This window comes from Struthio camelus, chromosome 24 (assembly GCF_040807025.1).
Source record: "Struthio camelus isolate bStrCam1 chromosome 24, bStrCam1.hap1, whole genome shotgun sequence".
In the NCBI taxonomy this organism is placed as follows: Eukaryota; Metazoa; Chordata; class Aves; order Struthioniformes; family Struthionidae; genus Struthio; species Struthio camelus.
The window spans coordinates 7,300,630-7,312,837 of NC_090965.1; positions in this window are offsets into that span (position 1 = coordinate 7,300,630).

The following is a 12,208-nucleotide window of genomic DNA, read 5'->3' on the forward strand; positions in this document are numbered from 1 at the left end:
GGGAATCGACGGGAACCCCATACATCCCACCCCACGGCACCTTTGACAGGCTCAACATTTTCAAAGACAGCCAGCAATTAATCACGGGAACTCTGCATCCCTGGAAGCCTTTACACCATGACCGGGGACCTGCTGTAGCTCAACTAGGAGTGCCTACGCTCAATGAGGGAGCTGCCAGGTGACGCTCCCCGCGTTGGATCAGACAGGATGCACCGATCAGATCTGTGAAGCGATGGGGTTTGGATTTGGTGTAAACACAGCAGTAAGACTCATTAGGTTCCTGAAGATTTAGTAGGAGACTGTTATTTTGCAAAGGGCGCTGGCAGTGCTTGAGATCGTATCTCGTGCACTACAGCAGTTGATATTTTTTTCTTCACGCAGCCCTTGATTCTGGAGGATTCTCAGTGCTTTTATGAAAATGCTTTAGCCTTTCCAACTATGTTGTTTGTTGAGAAAAGCTTGAAAACATGAATCCTGAAGGGTAAAAGCCAGAAGAGGAATAAAGACCTAATAATATGTAAGATTTTTTCTTCTTTTAAAACCCCGACCAATTCTAAATCATTTTTATGACTGTACAGAACTGCCTTCTGGCATGCGGATGCTTGGGACTAGCGTGGCTGTAAAGATGGATTCACAAATGCTGGTCAACAGCGGAAAAAGCACTGCCTGCCGCTTTCCCAAACGCTCGGAGCAGAGCGTGAGAAGAACACATCAGCCTCATAGCGCTGCACTTAGCTGACGTTTAACGGGTCCTGGGACGAGGCTTTTCGCCTGTTTGCAGGGTTCCCAAATCTGGCCGCTTCGAGGGGGTCTCCTGTGCACCACGCCGCGGGGTGGATGTGTGTTTTGCTGCACATGTAGGGAGAAGCAGAGCAGGGCCCCGGCACGGGAAAGAGTCGTGAGGATGGAAATAAGAAAGCGCCGGAGAGAGAGGGGGAAATTAGACAAGGTTTGGGCGCGGGGTAGCGGCAGCCGGCGAGCAGCCCTCCAGGATCCGCCTGACAACATCCCCCTTCCCCAAAGCGCAGCGGAGAGAGAGGACGGGACCATCCGTCTTCATTACATCACCCGAACAGGCTCTGTCAGTTTGCGCTGCAAAACTAATCAATGTTGGCCGCCGGCTGCAGCCCCCCGACGCGCTCTGGCGGGCAGCAGCACCGGCGAGGTGCACGCTGGCACCACGGGGCCGTGCACCCACGCACCCACGCACCCATGCACCTATGCACCCGTGCACCTGTGCACCCATGCACCCATGCACCCGTGCACCCGTGCACCCGTGCACCTGTGCACCCATGCACCACGCACCCACGCACCCGGCCACCCCTCCCCGGCAGCAGGCATCCCCAGGGTACGCGGGCAGGCCGACGCCACGTTATTGCCAAGCGCTGCCTACGCGTGGTTGATGGGGTTGTTTTTTTTTTTTAAATGAGTTTGCGCTCTTTGTCTGGCTCCGTAGGCATTTGAGCCCCCCCCTTGCCATAACATGCCAGCACCTCGGTGGCTGCCTTCCCCGAGCGCCTGAGCAAAGCTTCCGCAGCGAAGCCGGGCGCCGAGTGACTCGTGCGCGCCGGCGCGATCCCAGCCGGCCGGGGCTGCGCGGGGGGACACGCGGGCGTGGGGCAGGCCAGTTGCACCCCAAGGGGTGGGGGGTCAGGACCCGAGGGAAACGGGCTTCCCTGGGGGGGAGGGACAAGGGGGCACAAAGCTGAGGGGAAACGGGCCACAAAGGTGAGGAGGGTGTAGGTAGAAATATCAGGGGAAATTGGGTGCAAATGTGAGGGGCAGGTGGGTAGAAACAGGGGAAATTGGGCAGAAACATGAGGGGCAGGTGGGTAGAAAGGTGAGGGGAAGCTAGGTGCAAAAATGAGGGGGCAGGTGGGAGGATAAGTAGGTAGGTGCAAGGGTGAGGGGAGGCTGGGTGCGAGGCTTGGGCAGCTGCAAATGTGGAGGGAAAGGGGGGATTTGCATGCAGGGTGCGAGCGTGGGGGGTGCAGGTGGGTCCCCACGTGGGGAGAGGTCCCCCATGTGTCGCCGCAGGTACGTGCAGCGGGAAGGTGGGGGTCTGCCCCTGGGGTCCTGCTCCCCCCCAGCACCCCTCGGACCGTGCCCCCTCCCCAGCCGCTTGCCTGCCGCGGGGGGCCCGCGCTGCCCGCCGCGGTGGCTGAGCCAGAGGGGCCGTGGGGGCCGGGAGGCGAGTGCCGGACGCTCCGGCCGGCGGGGAGCCGGCGCGCGGAGCCACCGCGGACCTCGGCCGGCGGCACGGGGGGCCCTGGGCGGGCGGCCCTGCCTCTCTGCCCTCGGAGCTGCCAGGGCAGCCAAATATTCTCCTAAGCCTCTTGCTTCAGCAGCACCTTTACTGGGTTTGGTGGCTCCAGCCTTGAGGAGCAATCCCATCAGAGCGGCCAGTCTGGCTGGCCAGCTCAAAGGCAGAGGTGCTGAAGACATCTCCCTTGCCCTCTCTTTTCATCTTGCTGTACCTGCCAAGGGCAGGTTTTCCGCCCGCCCGGCGGCGCCTGCGTTCGCGCTGGGGTTCGCGCTGGCGCGGCGCGGGACCGAGCTCTGCGGCCGGCGTTGCGCGGCCTCCAGCAGTTCCCCCCTGTCCGTCCGCGTGGCTTCCCGGGCCAAACCGGCTCTGGACGGCCTGGCTGACGTCAGGGCTGCCTGCTGCTCGGCAGGGCGTCCGCGCCATCTGCTTTTGATTCCCTGAGGCCCGCTCCTTGGGGCAGCCGTGGGGACCCGAGGTGCCTGCCTGGCTCTGTGGAGGTGCACGGTTTTGGAGAGCAGCCGTGAAGGGGAGCAGGTTGCCCAGCGCTGGCGCGGTGAGTGCCCCCCGCCGCCTCTGCGCCCCTGCCGTGCTTACCGCCACGAGAGCTGCCCCTCAGGGTCTTCCTGTGACCCCACAGGAGCACCAATAATAATGGAGTTTTTCCCCAGCGAAACCCTTTCCCCTACGTCCTCTCCCTCAGGAGCAGCGGTGGCTTTGCATCTCCTTTTCAATTTATTTTTATAAGGAGGGAGGGAGGGAGAGTCGCATCCTAATCTGGCAAAATGTCAGGGAGTGATTCAGAGAAGAGGCGAGCAGCAGAGAGAGGCAGCCCACACAGGAGAGTTGTTTCTAATTTCCAAATGTCAGCATGTCCTTTAATTAAATGCTGATTAACAGGGGACGGGCTCCCTTGCGCTGGAACTGGGGCCGCCGCTGGTAACATCACGCTCCGCAGAGAGCTAGGGTGATGCTACCTGCTGCCTCTCGCCCATGGGATGAACTGCCTTGCTCGGAGAGGGGGAGCGGGACCAGGACCGCCAGAGAGGTGGGCGAGCCCCAGAGCCGTCTGCGGCAGAGGGAAGCCGTCTAGCCCAGGGGTTTGCACAGCCCTTAGGGCATTGTAGGGTGCTGGTTCAGCCACTGTGCTGCGTGATGACCACAGCAAACCTTGCAAACTGGTTGCCGCTGTCTTGTCTAGCCTGTGAGCTGTGCAGGGCTGGGATTGTGCCTGTGATTTTTTTTTTTTGTCTCCATGTGGAAGTTGTGTTGAATGCAGTTTAGTGAAACTCATGCAGCCTTGATGTGAATGCTCTTACTTCAGTTTGAGCGGCTCTTTTCTTCCTCAGCTTCTGTCGTTCTCTTTACGCTTAAGCTAGGCTGCAAACATGCCACTGCATTTGTGATTTCCACAAACACCACCTGCACCTAGGAATAATGTCCCTAAGTCTCAGCAGCTACAATGCTTCTCTTGTCCTCTCATGCATGCTGTGCCTTTGAAGTCAGTGGGAGGGTTATCCTTGAGGTTAGGAGGGCTGTGTCTGCTCTGCACTGGGGGGTGTCGACAAAGTCTGGAAGTAAGTAGAGAGCAGCATTGTATAGAGATACCCAAACTGGAAGGTTGCCAGCTGCTTTGGTCTTGGCTGATGCTGTCCCAAGAGCTGGGGCTGATTCCTGCCTGTGCAGCCTAGGGCTGATACAGTTAGGTGGCAGGTGGGATGGAGCAGGTAAGTCTAGCAGCACGGTGCCTAGACAGCTGCAGGGATCAGGGAGAGATGTGCTGGCCGGTGGGGTGCAGGAGGTATGACCAGGGCCACTCCCTTTGGGTATCTGGATACCTGTGGATACAGGGTCTTAGCATGGTTATTGCTTGAAGCTACCTGAGCACTACTTGGCTCTGCCCTAAGCCATCTGGGAAGACGCTCTGAGACCCTGTGGCCCCTAATGGGGAAAGTAAAACTAAGTGCTCTGCTTCCCACGCCAGAGCCAACACTTGGTGCAGCAGATGCACTAGCTGACACTTATCGCAGGGGAAGAGTATAGCGGTGAGTTGGGTGGGCTCGAGGCCATTTAGGCGAACAGAAGTGAACAGAGGTGCTCCACTCCCTAGACTGCATAGAAACTTCTACGTTGGGCAGCCTCTTTCAGCACCATGTCCATAGAACAACTTGCACAAGCAAAGCCTGCCAAAGAGGTTACGGGGCTGAAATCACATGCCAGACGAGGTTAAATCTGAAGAAATAGTTTGTAAGTAAAGTCATGCTTTTCAGTACTGGAGTTAAGCATGAAAAGCTCTTTCTCTAATCTGCCCGTCTCCCCCACCAATACTGCTCTTGCACATTCATGCCCAGCACCTGCACAAAGTCTTTTCCCCCTTTCTGTGTCACCTTGCAGCAGCTGGCAGGGACATGAGGTGTGGGCTTTGCCCTGCTGGTCTGAGTGTGCCAGCTCTCAGTGCCATGTTTCCCCTTGCGATGTGCAGCTCACAGCAACAAGTGTTTGCTCTCCAGAATCCCGCAGCGATGCTGCCTATTCCCAAGCGCCACCTTCTGGCATCACCTCTAGGAACAGTTTATTAGACAATATTTATATTGGCACAGACACAGTAACAACCCCTGCTCTTGCACCACAGAGGGTGGAAATGGCCACTGGGAAACAGGATTGCTGGTTGCGAGTGCACTGGGTCTCAGTGCCCTGCCCTGTGCCAATCCCAAGGACGGGGCAGACAAAAGCTGTGAATTTGGCTGTTCTCTTTTTTCTCAAGACCGTAAAAGTTATTCCAAGCTACTCATAAACCAGGCAGGTCCTGTTAGCCCCGGACAGGGGACCCCACAACTCCCACTGCCTTTTAATTCTGCTTGATGTGCCTGAGAAAACAGCACTGTGGTGCCTGAGAAAACAGCGCTGTGTTTATAAACATGAGACCAAATAATGCAAAAATCTTGGGGCCAGCAAGCCCTGATTACCTCCCACATGGCAATGGGAAAGAAGTCACTTTCTTCTGCCACTAAACAAGGGATTTTGCCACACAGGTGTCATCTCTGCCTCCCCGGAGAGATGCCATCCAGACATTTGTCGGGGGCCGTTCAGCCTGCTGTCTTGCTGCAATTGCCAAGAAGCAGGTCATACGTCCTCCCAGCCAGAAAGGGAAGGGCATGTCCCGTTCCCCCCCTCCCCAACCTGAAGTTAGCAAACGGCAGTTCTGGCTTGTATGACTGACGTTAACGCATCAAAAAGGCAGTCCTTTCGTCAGGCCTCTCTCCTACCCCTGTCCCCAAATCAGTGCCCGCTTAGGACAGAGGCCTTAGGGGAGATGAGCCCCTAGCTGCCTCCAGATCCTATAATCTGGGGAGAGGGGGAACTCTGTAGAAGTCCCTGCTTCTCTGCCACCCCCCTTCCCTCCCCTCTGTCCCCTTGGGAGTGCCGGGAAGCCTGACGCTTGTCGAGAGAACAGCATCCTTTCGAGCGAGCCCCCTGCCCCTCGTTGCATCCCGGGCACTTGCATGCCGGGCAGGGCAGCGCCTGACCCCAGGGACGGTTCTTACCAGCCGGCGTCCCTGCTCGGCGTCTGGCACAAGCTAGCTTCCTAGTGCCCCGAGTCCAGAGCCCATCAGCCCAACAGGTACAACCCGCTCTGCCCTGCTGCTCTCCCCACGTCTCGCTTAGCCTCTGCTCTTGACTTCGGCACATGCAGGAATGTTAAGACACCCGACATTAAGTCACCCAGAGGGAGAGACTGCAGCAAAGTGTTTTGTGCTGGGAGGGATGGGGAGAGGATATAGGGGAGGGGAGGTGGCGATGGTGGGAAGTAGGATGAATCATTTTGACAGAGCCAGATTTCCATATTCCCCCTGCTGGAAAATTAAGGTCTGCTCTTAGTTTGCATCCCAAACATGATTGCTTTCAGATCCCTGCCTTGGAAGGCACGTACCTCTCTCAGCAGCCAGCCCTGCCAGGGTCAGTGTCCATGCTGTCTACCTGTCAGCAGGCTCTTCCTTCTGTTCACGCTGAGCATCATATTTTCTTTGAATACTGAGGTAGTTAAAAGCTGCAACTTAAGGACTCGAGGGGGGTGGAGGTGGATGGACTCACTGAGCATGAAAAGCAGCCATTGGCTCTGCCTCTCCGGCTGCTATGCCAGTGGGTTAGGCTGAACATGTGTCATCCTTCCCCTCCATTCCCCTTGTTTCCCTGTCGCTGTCCTTCCCTGCTCTGTTCAAGGGAAGACGGGCACGGAGTTTATTGCCTGGTTATGAAAACCCACCAAGCCAGCACGTATCGAACCTGCCCCCTCGTGGGTGCGTTCGGGCAGATGCAAATTCTGCTAGAGACGCCCAGGTCCCTCCCCATGCTGTGCGGCATATGGTGGATGATTTTTAATTTCCTTAGGACGAGATTTCTTATGGTGACTGGCAGGTTTCTCGTTGCACTTTGAGGCCTTTGATTAACCTCCGATAGATCCTTACATGCCAACTGTCCTTATGGGTTGGACAAAGCACTTCCCTGTATACTACTGCCTGCTTCCTTCTGATTAAAGAAAAGCTCTTCATTTGAGTCCCAGCTAGGACAGCAAGATTGGTGTCCCAGCATCATACCTGCAACGCTGCATCTCCCCACGTTCTGGCAGGTGAGACCTGTTGCTGGGAGGAGGAACCCAGCCGTAATCCTTTTTCAAGCTCTGCCTACCTGTTACATGTCATCCTGGTGTGAGATGGATCTTGCCAAGTGCAATAGCTGAATGTTTAAATTAGTTGCCATGTGAGAATCTGGGTGGTCTTCAGAGCTGCTCTCTCAGGCTCTCTGCAAACACAGGTGGAGTTGCTGAATTTCACTCCTGTCCTGCTGGGTAGCTTTCCTTTGCAAGTCTAGCCACTTTTCTTACAAAAACTCAGGCCCTCAATAACATGAGAGATTAGCCCACCCCTTCGACAAATCCCTGTGTGATTACCAAGAACTATGCTGTGTCTCTTGGGTAACAGGTACCATTTACAACACCGTATAGTGTATTTGCAGATCATCCTCAGGTTTGCTCACTCTTCTGCATTAATTACTAATTTCTCATGGGAATAGCTTTCAGTCTGCAGGCTGTTCAAACTGAGATTTGGTTGGGTTTGAGCACAAATGGGCAGCCTGGAGAATGAGTGACTATCTGGTTGTCTCTTCTGAGAAGTTCCTAATTTATGCAGTAATTGGCTGTGACAGGAGGAATGTCACTGCTTTAACTCCATCTTGTACCAGCAAGGCCATATAGCTTCTGCTTGTAGACAGGTCCTCAGTGCAGAAGCAGCATGGATAGCAGGGAGCCTCATGTCTGGTATGATGAATGTAGAGAAGCAGCTGCTACCTCAGTGAGGATGTGTGCACACTTCCCATTTTTAATCCAGCTCTGCCATTTCCAAGCGTCGCTCTCTGCAGCATCGCCATGGCACTCTTGTCCTCTTGCTAGCATTAGAAAGAATGATTGTGTTGCGTTTTGCACTTGGGGAGCATGGCAAATGGATTTGCCATCTTCATGGACTTTGTTTCTTAACAAAAGCAAAAAGTATTAAAAATGTAATCACTTTAAGCTGCTGCTGTTACAAAACAATACCGAGTCTCACTCATGACTAGCAAACAGTGTGAATCATTCACCTATTGTCTTGTTTAGCCAAAGAGGGGATCATTAGGACAGCAGATGCCATCAGGGAAATAAATATTTATTTATTTTAGTCTTCAATAAAGCCTGAGGCTGCAAGAGCATCCTGTTAGCTGTGTGGGAACTAAGGGCTTTGCTATTTGTTTGATGCACAGGATGTAGATCTTGGCAACACCTTTGGATCTGGGATCCTGCTTCCCAGGGCCAAAGACCTGGATGCCCTGGCTAGAGGCAAATCTCCAAGAGTAGGTGAAGCTGCTGACAAGCAGGCCATTCCGACGCTGCTCAGAAGACCAGATCACATCAGCACAGCACTCCGATGAACGTTATGGTGCGCTCCCGTAAAATTGCAGTATGGTGCAGGAAATCTGATTGTCATGTGATCAGTAGTATGGTTAGGCTGCGTTTACTGCTGTACAGACACTGTCAAAGAATGTGTCCCAAGCTGCAGAAGTTTTACAGCTTTGCAAGGTACAGGAGAGTTGCAGGTCAGCTGTAGTTAATTTTGAGAAAACTGTTTTTAGTGACTGCATCCTGTAAAATACACATTGAGATGGATTTCCATAACGTTTGCTGAGCTCTACAAAGGGTAGAGATAAGGGGTAGTTGTCCATCCTTGGGGCTACTTCAGCAAGATACAGCTGCTGTAAAACACAGTGTTGTTACAAGAGCCATCTGGTTCCTGTAGTTGGGGGGGGGGGGGGGAAGCGCTGCCAGGTTTTTAAGTGTCTTTTCAAAATCCACCCGCTAGTGGGCAGCAGGACGAGCAAATTGTTTATGGGAGAGCTGAGACATCACAAGGGAGTTGTGAGGGAGGGATCACTGCCTTAAAAATATTTAACGTGAAGCTCAACAGTTGTGGCCTGGAACAAACCCACAGATGCGTCACCCTGATCCTGCGCAATAGGTAGCCAAAACTTCTGGGTCTTAGTGGGAAATTCTGTGTGGAAGCCGGAGGTTTTCCCTCGAGCGCTTCCTAAAGCCCAGGCAACTCTTACAGATAAAGAGTAGCAACTTGCCCAGTGTTTCAGACAAAGTTGATGGCAGAAGCTGGATGGTGCAATTTCTCCTCCCTGCAGCCTTAGGCAGCTGTTTCCCGTGGGCCGGGGCCCATTGCAAGGGGGAGCGCAGAGCGTTGCAAGGTGCGCAGCACTTAGCGCCTCGCGCTTCAGGCGTTTCCACTCCTTCCCCACCCACCTGCCTGCTGCCCTGGCCTGCGCAGGCGGATTTTGGATGGGAACTAGGAATGGCAGCGCTGTCCCCCGGCAGAACAGGTTCTGCAGCTCCAGTGCACCCCAGCTTTAGCTTCTGAAAGCGCTTGGGTGTCTCCACGTGTGTGCACACGTGGACCTAGGGAAAGAACAGACCAAATGCTGCTTTAACTCCTTTTGAGCCCTGCAGCAGCAGGGTAGCCCTGGAGAGGTTCGTGCCTATCTGATCAGAGGAGCCGGTGTTGGTTCCTGCGGGCTGGGAAGTCTGAGCTCTGCTGCCTGCTCCTCGGGCTGCCATTAGCAGGCTGGTCTGTGCTCCTGGCAGTGCATGGGAACTCACAGGCAGTGCCAGGGCTGAGCAGAGGTACCGGTGCCTCAGTTCAGCCTGCAGGAAGGTGATGGAGCGAGCGGAGAGGGTGGCACAGCGCTTTGTGTCTCAGCTGGGTTGCATGGGTGCAGCTTGGCGTTTCCCAGCCAGTCATTTCTCCAGAGGACCACGAGGTGGAAGCATTTTCCAAAAACTGCAGTGCCTTAGGAAGGGTGGGGGGACCTGCCTCTCATTTGAGCGGGGAAGACACGACAGCCCAGGAGCTGAGGGGTGCCCATGTCATGAGAAGAGCTGAGAGGGGGAGCAAGCAGGGACACAGGTCACAGGAGCAAAGGCTTCTTCTCCAGGGAAAGGCTTATGCAGCAGTCCATGATGTTAGTTGCCCACTGCCATCACCAAGCTCATGACATTACCCTTGGCTCCTGGGAGCTGGGGACCTGTCTTGCCCATCCCCACGGCAGGGATCTCCTCCAGCCCACGGCTGCCTCCGCCCAGGGGATGTCCTGGATTCAGCGCCACAGAGGCAGAAATACAGCTGTGTGCACTGCACAGGAGGCCAAGCATGATGCCTTGCATCCCTGTGCTGGCTCTGTGCACATGTGGATTAGGGTTTCTGACTTTTGGACCCCAAAAGCTAAGCCTGATTAGAGCCCAGATAGCCTGGAGATATGACCAGGTTCCCCTTCTTCCTTCTCCAAAAAGAACTTCTGCAGATGTGGATTTGTGGTAACTTGGAGTAGCCTGTTCCCTGCCCCCTTTCAGAGGAGGGCCAACGTAGACATCCAGATACATGTCCATTCTTCCTCTGTCTCCCCGCATATCTTGTCCTGCTGCTCAGAGCAAGCAAGTCTAGCCAGTAGCCCTCAGGCCACAAGCTTCGCTTCCTCTCTGTTTCCCACCCCCAGGGTGGCAGCACGGACAGGGCCTGTCTCAGCATGCTTGGGAGGCCCAGTGCTTTGATGTGGTCCCAGCAGTGGCCAGGTAACGCAGTCTGGAGTAGGGGTTGCTGCTTGGCACAGTGTCGCACCCAGCTGTGTTTGTCACGCTCCACACTGGCTCTGGCTGCTGAGTCACGGCCGATCAGCTGTGCGTTATCTAGCGTGGTGACCAGACGCTGCTCCGTCGCTGCTCAGCTCCTCCAGGCTGGGCAGGAATCACCAGCACCTTGCTAAACTCCAGCACCAGCCTGCCCAGCAGCTGCCTCAACCAGCACTGGAGAAGGGCTGGTGCTTTCTGAGCCAGAAGAGCTCAGTGCCCCGTAAATGTCTTTCCTTGGTATGATACGCATAGATTATGGCCATCATGCTACAGCTACATAATAATACTCATGACCCTTAGTGCGTGTGCCTAAAGAGCAGCTGTCCCTGAAATACTTTGTAAGCGAGGAGGCTGAGGCACAGGGAGGATGAGGGACTGGCTAGCAGTGAAGCAGCCTCGAGATCAGCCTCGGATGTGGAGGGCTGACGTTCAGCGCTCTGCTCCGCCACAGAATTCCCATGACCTTGGGCAAGTCACTTCACCTCATCTCCAGTTGTGACACAGCAGTTGAGCACTTCCTTATTAGCTGTGGGTGTGGAGGGGTTAAACAGGGTAAAAGCTGGGAGGAGATCAGTTATACAGTTAGCTAAATCAGTACTGTGCTCCTCTGATGGATGGCCCTGCGGTCGGAAGGTGGTTGGCTTCCAGATGTTCGGGGGGTGTTTTACAAGCAGCAGCAGCTTTTAGACAGGATCTGCATTCCTTTGCTAGCCCTGTTCCTCCTCCAGGTCCAGAGCAGAGAAATAGTTTGGTCTAGCATCCCTGTATGTGACAGCATAAATGCGTGAAGTCCAGCTCAATATGTAAAAATACCTGACATTTAGCTTTCCCTTGTGTTTGTTTAATAAGTAAACAGCTAAAAATAAGTTGGTTATACCCAAGGGGCTTGAGAATAGCATTAAACCAAGAGAGTTAAGGCTGTATGCTGGGTAACAGAACTGGTGTTTTCCTCTCACTCTCAGTTTTACATCAAAGTAGCTTTTTTATTTATTTCTGGCTTGAATTAGCATGAACACAAGGAGAATCAGGCTCAGCAGACCTCTTCTGTGGTGCTAATTGATTTAATCTGTAAGACAGCAGCAAGAGATCAGATTTGTCCAGAACAGTCCTGCCTTAAACCTGCATTTTGGTTGTTTTGGAAGTGTCTTTCTTAGTCAAAAGTAGTGGCATCACTGACCGGCCTACAGGAATGTCTGTGCTGGCAGATGGCAGGTCAGTGCAGGATCTCTCCAAGGCACGACACAGGGAAGGGGAGAGCAAAGTGCAGCACCAGGGTTGCTCTGATTTCTGCAGCCTCCTGAGGACCGTGCTGGCAGTGCGCCCTTACGGGATCTTACGTTACCATCCCATTTGCCACTTCCAGCACGCTCCGTCTGGCAGAGCTTGCGAGAGAGGCAATACAGGGCCTTTTAATTCCACACGTGAGGCCTCTTGGATGGTCCTGGAGCCCAGAGAGGAGAAGGCTGTATTCCAAAGAGGTGGTCTCTTTACTCATATCGCAGGGCTTTCGGTGGGCAAGTGCAGTCTCCAGTCCCAGGACGTCCTGCACGGGTTCAGAGTGTTTGCATCATCTAAGTGTGGAGTCCTTTTTGTGAGTGTTGGGATTTTGAAAGGCTCCTGGTCAAGTCATTTGGTACACAGAGGCAGCATGCAATTGAGTGGCATCATGCTTTACCCCAGAGCTAGAAGTGACTGCAAAAACTGCATTTTCCCTACAGCTACAGACAGAGTGT